Source organism: Oncorhynchus keta, unplaced genomic scaffold (assembly GCF_023373465.1).
Source record: "Oncorhynchus keta strain PuntledgeMale-10-30-2019 unplaced genomic scaffold, Oket_V2 Un_contig_5853_pilon_pilon, whole genome shotgun sequence".
In the NCBI taxonomy this organism is placed as follows: domain Eukaryota; kingdom Metazoa; phylum Chordata; class Actinopteri; order Salmoniformes; family Salmonidae; genus Oncorhynchus; species Oncorhynchus keta.
In genome coordinates, this window is record NW_026288545.1 from 50001 (window position 1) to 61178 (window position 11178).

At 41.8% G+C, this 11178-nt stretch overlaps 1 long non-coding RNA gene and 1 pseudogene across 3 annotated transcripts in view; both read left to right on the forward strand.

The window, feature by feature from the left end:
* The window catches only part of LOC127925569 (uncharacterized), a 3100-nt gene extending 1061 nt beyond the window's left edge, over nucleotides 1-2039 (forward strand). The window contains exons 2-3 of one of the 3 annotated variants that reach the window (XR_008121382.1): nucleotides 868-984; nucleotides 1180-2039. This is a non-coding gene — a long non-coding RNA (uncharacterized LOC127925569). Of the gene's footprint in view, nucleotides 197-867; nucleotides 985-1179 lie in introns of all 3 variants that reach the window. The other 2 variants (XR_008121383.1, XR_008121381.1) reach the window with 2 other exon arrangements.
* The window catches only part of LOC127925567 (general transcription and DNA repair factor IIH helicase subunit XPB-like), a 53362-nt pseudogene extending 47458 nt beyond the window's left edge, over nucleotides 1-5904 (forward strand).
* Nucleotides 5905-11178: the final 5274 nt, after the last annotated feature.

Sequence of the window (11178 nt, forward strand, 5' to 3'; positions counted from 1 at the left end):
GGTCCGTTACTATACAATACTAACCCTACAGTACCAAGAGGTCCGATACTATACAATACTAACCCTACAGTACCAAGAGGTCCGTTACTATACAATACTAACCCTACAGTACCAAGAGGTCCGATACTATACAATACTAACCCTACAGTACCAAGAGGTCCGATACTATACAATACTAACCCTACAGTACCAAGAGGTCCGTTACTATACAATACTAACCCTATAGTACCAAGAGACCAGAGGTCTGATACTATACAATACTAACCCTACAGTACCAAGAGGTCCGATACTATACAATACTAACCCTACAGTACCAAGAGGTCCGTTTCTATACAATACTAACCCTACAGTACCAAGAGGTCCGATACTATACAATACTAACCCTACAGTACCAAGAGGTCCGTTACTATACAATACTAACCCTACAGTACCAAGAGGTCCGTTACTATACAATACTAACCCTACAGTACCAAGAGGTCCGTTACTATACAATACTAACCCTACAGTACCAAGAGGTCCGTTACTATACAATACTAACCCTACAGTACCAAGAGACAGAGGTTCCTAGTGGACCAGGGATACAGCTTCAAGGTTACTATACAATACTAACCCTACAGTACCAAGAGGTCCGTTACTATCCAATACTAACCCTACAGTACCAAGAGGTCCGATACTATACAATACTAACCCTACAGTACCAAGAGGTCCGATACTATCCAATACTAACCCTACAGTACCAAGAGGTCCATTACTATACAATACTAACCCTACAGTACCAAGAGGTCCGATACTATACAATACTAACCCTACAGTACCAAGAGGTCCGATACTATACAATACTAACCCTACAGTACCAAGACACCAGAGGTCCGTTACTATACAATACTAACCCTACAGTACCAAGAGGTCCGATACTATACAATACTAACCCTACAGTACCAAGAGGTCCGATACTATACAATACTAACCCTACAGTACCAAGAGGTCCGTTACTATACAATACTAACCCTACAGTACCAAGAAGTCCGTTACTATACAATACTAACCCTACAGTACCAAGAGGTCCGATACTATACAATACTAACCCTACAGTACCAAGAGGTCCGTTACTATACAATACTAACCCTACAGTACCAAGAGGTCCGTTACTATCCAATACTAACCCTACAGTACCAAGAGACCAGAGGTCCGTTACTATACAATACTAACCCTACAGTACCAAGAGACCAGAGGTCCGTTACTATACAATACTAACCCTACAGTACCAAGAGGTCTGATACTATACAATACTAACCCTACAGTACCAAGAGGTCTGATACTATACAATACTAACCCTACAGTACCAAGAGGTCCGTTACTATACAATACTAACCCTACAACCCTAAGTTCAATGTCAGCGCCATCTAATTTGCATAATTAAACAAAAAAATCCCCATTAAAAATCTGTCAGATAGAGAGATATTTATCGTTGTTATAAATCTGTCAGTTTGAGATTGAGATATATTTAAATATCTAAGGTTACTTACATTTATCCAACTATAATTCTATCCCATGGTCTTGCTCTCCCTTCCATCTTCTCTGCCCCCCCTCCTCCCCCTTCTCACACAACCCTGTTCTCTGTCCTGATCACATGTAAATGGCAGATACTGAATGACCTGTGGAGCTCTGAGGTTCCGGAACATTGGAGCTCTGAGGTTCCGGAACATTGGAGCTCTGAGGTTCCGGAACATTGGAGCTCTGAGGTTCCGGAACATTGGAGCTCTGAGGTTCCGGAACATTGGAGCTCTGAGGTTCCGGAACATTGGAGCTCTGAGGTTCCGGAACATTGGAGCTCTGAGGTTCCGGAACATTGGAGCTCTGAGGTTCCGGAACATACTTTCAAGAAAAAATTATTTTTAGTTTGACCTGATCACAGAGTTGGGGGAAGAGTGCTCTAGTTTGCTCCGGCTCAAATTAAGCACTGATCTAATCTATGTCCTTCCCCCTCTCTCTCTGTCCTCCTCCTATCTCTCCTCCTCCTCCTCCCTAATCTCCTCCTCTCTACCAGGTCATCACTAAAATGGCGGGGATGGAGGAGGATAATCTGATGTTCTCCTCCAGAGAGGAGCAGTATCAGCTGCTCCAGAAGGTTCTGGCGGCTACAGACCTCGACGCAGAGGAGGAAGTGGTCATCGGAGAGAATGGACGGCCAATGGTATGTATACACACCTCTTCAATCAATCAATCAATCAATCAATCAATCAATCAATCTATCAATGAAATGTGGACATCCGTTCTGGTTTGACTTCTGTCTGTCCAGCATGGGAAACGCATCTGGTCTGTCAAGTTCTGAAATCAGGCATTTAAATCCTTTAAAACCTCTTTCCCCTCCAGTTCTATATTATAACCTCTCTCTCTCCTCCAGTTCTATATTCTAACCTCTCTCTCTCCAGTTCTATATTCTCTCTCCAGTTCTATATTCTAACCTCTCTCTCTCTCCAGTTCTATATTCTAACCTCTCTCTCCAGTTCTATATTCTAACCTCTCTCTCTCTCTCTCTCTCTCTCTCTCTCTCTCTCTCTCTCTCTCTTTCTCTTTCTCTTTCTCTTTCTCTTTCTCTCTCTCTCTCTCTCTCTCTCTCCAGTTCTATATTCTAACCTCTCTCTCTCCCCTCCAGTTCTATATTCTAACCTCTCTCTCACCACCTCCAGTTCTATATATATTCTAAACTCTCTCTCTCTCCAGTTCTATATTCTAACCTCTCTCTCCCCTCCAGTTCTATAGTCTAACCTCTCTCTCTCTCCTCCAGTTCTATAATCTAACCTCTCTCTCTCCTCCAGTTCTGTATTCTAACCTCTCTCTCCAGTTCTATATTCTAACCTCTCTCTCTCTCTCCAGTTCTATATTCTAACCTCTCTCTCCCCTCCAGTTCTATAGTCTAACCTCTCTCTCTCTCTCCTCCAGTTCTATAATCTAACCTCTCTCTCTCCTCCAGTTCTGTATTCTAACCTCTCTCTCCAGTTCTGTATTCTAACCTCTCTCTCCAGTTCTATATTCTAACCTCTCTCTCTCCTCCAGTTCTATATTCTAACCTCTCTCTCCTCCAGTTCTATATTCTAACCTCTCTCTCTCTCTCTCCAGTTCTATATTCTAACCTCTCTCTCTCTCTCCAGTTCTATATTCGAACCTCTCTCTCCTCCAGTTCTATATTCTAACCTCTCTCTCTCCTCCAGTTCTATATTCTAACCTCTCTCTCCTCCAGTTCTATATTCTAACCTCTCTCTCTCTCTCCAGTTCTATATTATAACCTCTCTCTCTCCAGTTCTATATTCTAACCTCTCTCTCTCCTCCAGTTCTATATTCTAACCTCTCTCTCCAGTTCTATATTCTAAACTCTCTCTCTCTCCAGTTCTATATTCTAACCTCTCTCTCTCCAGTTCTATATTCTAACCTCTCTCTCCAGTTCTATATTCTAAACTCTCTCTCCAGTTCTATATTCTAAACTCTCTCTCTCTCTCCAGTTCTATATTCTAACCTCTCTTTCTCCTCCAGTTCTATATTCTAACCTCTCTGTCTCCTCCAGTTCTATATTATAACCTCTCTCTCTCCTCCAGTTCTATATTCTAACCTCTCTCTCCAGTTCTATATTCTAAACTCTCTCTCTCTCTCCTGTTCTATATTCTAACCTCTCTCTCTCCCCTCCAGTTCTATATTCTAACCTCTCCAGTTCTATATTATAACCTCTCTCTCCAGTTCTATATTCTAACCTCTCTCCCTCCTCCAGTTCTATATTCTAACCTCTCTCTCTCCTCCAGTTCTATATTCTAACCTCTCTCTCTCCTCCAGTTCTATATTCTAACCTCTCTCTCACCACCTCCAGTTCTATATATATTCTAAACTCTCCCTCTCTCCAGTTCTATATTCTAACCTCTCTCTCCCCTCCAGTTCTATAGTCTAACCTCTCTCTCTCCTCCAGTTCTATAATCTAACCTCTCTCTCTCCTCCAGTTCTGTATTCTAACCTCTCTCTCCAGTTCTGTATTCTAACCTCTCTCTCCAGTTCTGTATTCTAACCTCTCTCTCCTCCAGTTCTATATTCTAACCTCTCTCTCTCCTCCAGTTCTATATTCTAACCTCTCTCTCCTCCAGTTCTATATTCTAACCTCTCTCTCTCTCCAGTTCTATATTCTAACCTCTCTCTCTCCTCCAGTTCTATATTCTAACCTCTCTCTCCTCCAGTTCTATATTCTAACCTCTCTCTCTCTCTCCAGTTCTATATTATAACCTCTATCTCTCCAGTTCTATATTCTAACCTCTCTCTCTCCTCCAGTTCTATATTCTAACCTCTCTCTCCAGTTCTATATTCTAAACTCTCTCTCTCCAGTTCTATATTCTAACCTCTCTCTCCAGTTCTATATTCTAACCTCTCTCTCTCCTCCAGTTCTATATTCTAACCTCTCTCTCCAGTTCTATATTCTAACCTCTCTCTCTCCAGTTCTATATTCTAACCTCTCTCTCCAGTTCTATATTCTAAACTCTCTCTCCAGTTCTATATTCTAAACTCTCTCTCTCTCTCCAGTTCTATATTCTAACCTCTCTTTCTCCTCCAGTTCTATATTCTAACCTCTCTGTCTCCTCCAGTTCTATATTATAACCTCTCTCTCCAGTTCTATATTCTAACCTCTCTCTCTCCTCCAGTTCTATATTCTAACCTCTCTCTCCAGTTCTATATTCTAACCTCTCTCTCTCCTCCAGTTCTATATTCTAACCTCTCTCTCCAGTTCTATATTCTAACCTCTCTCTCTCCCCTCCAGTTCTATATTCTAACCTCTCCAGTTCTATATTATAACCTCTCTCTCCAGTTCTATATTCTAACCTCTCTCTCTCCTCCAGTTCTATATTCTAACCCCTCTCTCCAGTTCTATATTCTAACCTCTCTCTCTCCTCCAGTTCTATATTCTAACCTCTCTCTCCCCTCCAGTTCTATATTCTAAACTATCTCTCTCTCCAGTTCTATATTCTAACCTCTCTCTCCCCTCCAGTTCTATATTCTAACCTCTCTCTCTCCCCTCCAGTTCTATATTCTAACCTCTCTCTCTCCCTCCAGTTCTATATTCTAACCTCTCTCTCCCCTCCTGTTCTATATTCTAACCTCTCTCTCTCCCCTCCTGTTCTATATTCTAACCTCTCTCTCCCCTCCAGTTCTATATTCTAACCTCTCTCTCCCCTCCTGTTCTATATTGGTCCTTCTGGTCCTTCTGTAGCACAGTTGGTAGAGCATGGCGCTTGTAACGCCAGGGTAGTGGGTTCGATTCCCGGGACCACCCATACGTAGAATGCACACATGACTGTAAGTCGCTTTGGATAAAAGCGTCAGCTAAATGGCATATATTATTATTATTATTATATTCTAACCTCTCTCTCCCCTCCAGTTCTATATTCTAACTTCTCTCTCTCTCCCCAGTTCCAGCGGAGGCCAGGTACCATGAGCTCCATGTCTGGGGCTGATGATTCTGTCTACATGGAGTATCGCTCTCGAGGCAGCCGGGCCCACCTGGGTAACAACATCCACCCGCTCTTCAAGCGCTTCAGGAAGGGCCCGTAGGTCTCTGCTCTAATCTGCTGCACTACATAGGGAATAAGGTGTTACTGTGGGATGCTGCCGGGGTGTTGTGGAAGGGATTCCTAGACTCGGGTCAGGCGAGAGGTAACCGCTATAGACCCTGGTAGGAGGAACATGTTCCCTGTGTGTTTCAGAGAGAACCCAGTTCTGCATCACCTCAGTTCAGGGGTTTTTAGTTCTTCAGAGAGGGATAGTAAATGTGGTCTTTTATCTTTCTCATATTTCATTCGTGTGTTTTTGTTTTTTGTCTTGACATTGTTTCCATGAAATGCGTTTGAAATAAAAAAACAGGAATTTTTGGGATTCGTTTGTATAATTTTTATTGTTTGCAGAATCAGTTTCTCAACCAAGTGCGATCCAAACGCTGCCACGCCCTACCCTCTACCCTACCCTCCCTCCCTCTACCCCCCCCTCTACCCTACCCCCCCTCCATACCCCTCCTCTCCCTCTACCCTCCCCCTCCCTCCAGCAGGCACAGACATCATCCTCAGGACACCCAGTTAAAAACCTGGATCCTACCATGAACCCCTCCCTCCCCTCTACCCTACCCCCCTCTACCCTCCCCCTCTCCTCCCTCTACCCTCCCCTCTCCTCCCTCTACCCTCCCTCTACCCTCCCCTCCCTCCCCTCTACCCTCCCTCTACCCTCCCCCTCTACCCTCCTGCTACCCCAGCAGGTGCAGACATCATCCTCAGGACACCCAGTTAAAAACCTGGATCCTACCATGAACCCCTCCCTCTACTCTCCTCCGTCTACCCTACCCCTCCCCTCCCTCTACCCTCCCCTCCCCTCCCTCTACCCTCCCCTCCCTCCAGCAGGTTCAGACATCATCCTCAGGACACCCAGTTAAAAACCTGGATCCTACCATGAACCCCTCCCTCTACTCTCCTCCGTCTACCCTACCCCTCCCTCTACCCTCCCCTCCCTCTACCCTACCCCTCCCCTCCCTCTACCCTCCCTCTACCCTCCCTCTACCCTCCCTCTACCCTCCCTCTACCCTCCCCTCCCTCCAGCAGGTGCAGACATCATCCTCAGGACACCCAGTTAAAAACCTGGATCCGACCATGAACCCAAATTGGATTGCAAAAAAAATAATTCAATCCAGATCCGTGTTTATTTGAGCTAATTACTTTATCCGGATCCCACATTAGCTGTTACCATAGCAACAGCAACATGTGCTCTTCCTCGGGTCAAACTAGGATGTCATGAAAACCCCCAGAGGATTTGGCGAAAGTTCAAAGAGTTTGTATCGACAACTCTAATCCTGTTTGAATCCAGATTAAACTGGAGAGATCCGCTGCCAGAAGATGCTGTTTGGAAGTTTATTCCCCATGTGGATGGGATTCAACAGGTGGAAAACATGAGACTGGAATTCTCTTCCCCAACAATAAAATAGAATGAAAACACGAGAGTGGGATTCTCTTCCCCAACAATAAAATAGAATGAAAACAGGAGACTGGAATTCTCTTCCCCAACAATAAAATAGAATGAAAACAGGAGACTGGAATTCTCTTCCCCAACAATAAAATAGAATGAAAACAGGAGAGTGGAATTCTCTTCCCCCAACAATAAAATAGAATGAAAACAGGAGAGTGGGATTCTCTTCCCCCAACAATAAAATAGAATGAAAACAGGAGAGTGGATTCTCTTCCCCCAACAATAAAATAGAATGAAAACAGGAGAGTGGAATTCTCTTCCCCAACAATAAAATAGAATGAAAACAGGAGAGTGGGATTCTCTTCCCCAACAATAAAATAGAATGAAAACAGGAGACTGGAATTCTCTTCCCCAACAATAAAATAGAATGAAAACAGGAGAGTGGGATTCTCTTCCCCAACAATAAAATAGAATGAAAACAGGAGAGTGGGATTCTCTTCCCCCAACAATAAAATAGAATGAAAACAGGAGAGTGGAATTCTCTTCCCCAACAATAAAATAGAATGAAAACAGGAGAGTGATTCTCTTCCCCAACAATAAAATAGAATGAAAACAGGAGAGTGGGATTCTCTTCCCCCAACAATAAAATAGAATGAAAACAGGAGAGTGGGATTCTCTTCCCCCAACAATAAAATAGAATGAAAACAGGAGACTGGAATTCTCTTCCCCCAACAATAAAATAGAATGAAAACAGGAGACTGGGATTCTCTTCCCCCAACAATAAAATAGAATGAAAACAGGAGAGTGTGGATTCTCTTCCCCAACAATAAAATAGAATGAAAACAGGAGAGTGGGATTATCTTCCCCCAACAATAAAATAGAATGAAAACAGGAGAGTGGATTCTCTTCCCCCAACAATAAAATAGAATGAAAACAGGAGAATGGATTCTCTTCCCCAACAATAAAATAGAATGAAAACAGGAGAGTGGGATTCTCTTCCCCCAACAATAAAATAGAATGAAAACAGGAGAGTGGGATTCTCTTCCCCCAACAATAAAATAGAATGAAAACAGGAGACTGGAATTCTCTTCCCCCAACAATAAAATAGAATGAAAACAGGAGACTGGGATTCTCTTCCCCCAACAATAAAATAGAATGAAAACAGGAGAGTGTGGATTCTCTTCCCCCAACAATAAAATAGAATGAAAACAGGAGAGTGGGATTCTCTTCCCCCAACAATAAAATAGAATGAAAACAGGAGAGTGGGATTCTCTTCCCCCAACAATAAAATAGAATGAAAACAGGAGAATGGGATTCTCTTCCCCCAACAATAAAATAGAATGAAAACAGGAGAGTGGGATTCTCTTCCCCCACAATAAAATAGAATGAAAACAGGAGACTGGGATTCTCTTCCCCCGACAATAAAATAGAATGAAAACAGGAGAGTGGGATTCTCTTCCCCCAACAATAAAATAGAATGAAAACAGGAGAGTGGGATTCTCTTCCCCAACAATAAAATAGAATGAAAACAGGAGACTGGAATTCTCTTCCCCAACAATAAAATAGAATGAAAACAGGAGACTGGAATTCTCTTCCCCAACAATAAAATAGAATGAAAACAGGAGAGTGGAATTCTCTTCCCCAACAATAAAATAGAATGAAAACAGGAGAGTGGGATTCTCTTCCCCAACAATAAAATAGAATGAAAACAGGAGAGTGGGATTCTCTTCCCCCAACAATAAAATAGAATGAAAACAGGAGAGTGGAATTCTCTTCCCCCAACAATAAAATAGAATGAAAACAGGAGAGTGGGATTCTCTTCCCCCAACAATAAAATAGAATGAAAACAGGAGACTGGAATTCTCTTCCCCCAACAATAAAATAGAATGAAAACAGGAGAGTGGGATTCTCTTCCCCCAACAATAAAATAGAATGAAAACAGGAGAGTGGGATTCTCTTCCCCCAACAATAAAATAGAATGAAAACAGGAGAGTGGAATTCTCTTCCCCCAACAATAAAATAGAATGAAAACAGGAGAGTGGGATTCTCTTCCCCCAACAATAAAATAGAATGAAAACAGGAGAGTGGGATTCTCTTCCCCCAACAATAAAATAGAATGAAAACAGGAGAGTGGGATTCTCTTCCCCCAACAATAAAATAGAATGAAAACAGGAGACTGGAATTCTCTTCCCCCAACAATAAAATAGAATGAAAACAGGAGACTGGGATTCTCTCTTCCCCAACAATAAAATAGAATGAAAACAGGAGAGTGTGGATTCTCTTCCCCAACAATAAAATAGAATGAAAACAGGAGAGTGGGATTATCTTCCCCAACAATAAAATAGAATGAAAACAGGAGAGTGGGATTCTCTTCCCCCAACAATAAAATAGAATGAAAACAGGAGAGTGGGATTCTCTTCCCCCAACAATAAAATAGAATGAAAACAGGAGAGTGGGATTCTCTTCCCCCAACAATAAAATAGAATGAAAACAGGAGAGTGGGATTCTCTTCCCCCAACAATAAAATAGAATGAAAACAGGAGACTGGAATTCTCTTCCCCCAACAATAAAATAGAATGAAAACAGGAGACTGGGATTCTCTTCCCCCAACAATAAAATAGAATGAAAACAGGAGAGTGTGGATTCTCTTCCCCCAACAATAAAATAGAATGAAAACAGGGATTCTCTTCCCCCAACAATAAAATAGAATGAAAACAGGAGAGTGGGATTCTCTTCCCCAACAATAAAATAGAATGAAAACAGGAGAATGGGATTCTCTTCCCCAACAATAAAATAGAATGAAAACAGGAGAGTGGGATTCTCTTCCCCCAACAATAAAATAGAATGAAAACAGGAGAGTGGGATTCTCTTCCCCCAACAATAAAATAGAATGAAAACAGGAGAGTGGGATTCTCTTCCCCAACAATAAAATAGAATGAAAACAGGAGACTGGAATTCTCTTCCCCAACAATAAAATAGAATGAAAACAGGAGACTGGAAAACAATAAAATAGAATGAAAACAGGAGACTGGAATTCTCTTCCCCAACAATAAAATAGAATGAAAACAGGAGAGTGGAATTCTCTTCCCCCAACAATAAAATAGAATGAAAACAGGAGAGTGGAATTCTCTTCCCCAACAATAAAATAGAATGAAAACAGGAGAGTGGGATTCTCTTCCCCAACAATAAAATAGAATGAAAACAGGAGAGTGGGATTCTCTTCCCCAACAATAAAATAGAATGAAAACAGGAGAGTGGAATTCTCTTCCCCAACAATAAAATAGAATGAAAACAGGAGAGTGGGATTCTCTTCCCCAACAATAAAATAGAATGAAAACAGGAGAGTGGGATTCTCTTCCCCAACAATAAAATAGAATGAAAACAGGAGAGTGGGATTCTCTTCCCCAACAATAAAATAGAATGAAAACAGGAGACTGGAATTCTCTTCCCCAACAATAAAATAGAATGAAAACAGGAGACTGGGATTCTCTTCCCCCAACAATAAAATAGAATGAAAACAGGAGAGTGTGGATTCTCTTCCCCAACAATAAAATAGAATGAAAACAGGAGAGTGGGATTCTCTTCCCCAACAATAAAATAGAATGAAAACAGGAGAGTGGGATTCTCTTCCCCAACAATAAAATAGAATGAAAACAGGAGAATGGGATTCTCTTCCCCAACAATAAAATAGAATGAAAACAGGAGAGTGGGATTCTCTTCCCCACAATAAAATAGAATGAAAACAGGAGACTGGGATTCTCTTCCCCGACAATAAAATAGAATGAAAACAGGAGAGTGGGATTCTCTTCCCCCAACAATAAAATAGAATGAAAACAGGAGAGTGGGATTCTCTTCCCCCAACAATAAAATAGAATGAAAACAGGAGAGTGGGATTCTCTTCCCCAACAATAAAATAGAATGAAAACAGAGAGTGGGATTCTCTTCCCCAACAATAAAATAGAATGAAAACAGGAGAGTGTGGATTCTCTTCCCCAACAATAAAATATAATAAACAGGAGAGTGGGATTCTCTTCCCCATCAATAAAATAGAATGAAAACAGGAGAGTGGGATTCTCTTCCCACAACAATAAAATAGAATGAAAACAGGAGAGTGGGATTCTCTTCCCCCAACAATAAAATACAATGAAAACAGGAGAGTGATTCTCTTCCCCCAACAATAAAATATAATAAACAGGAGAG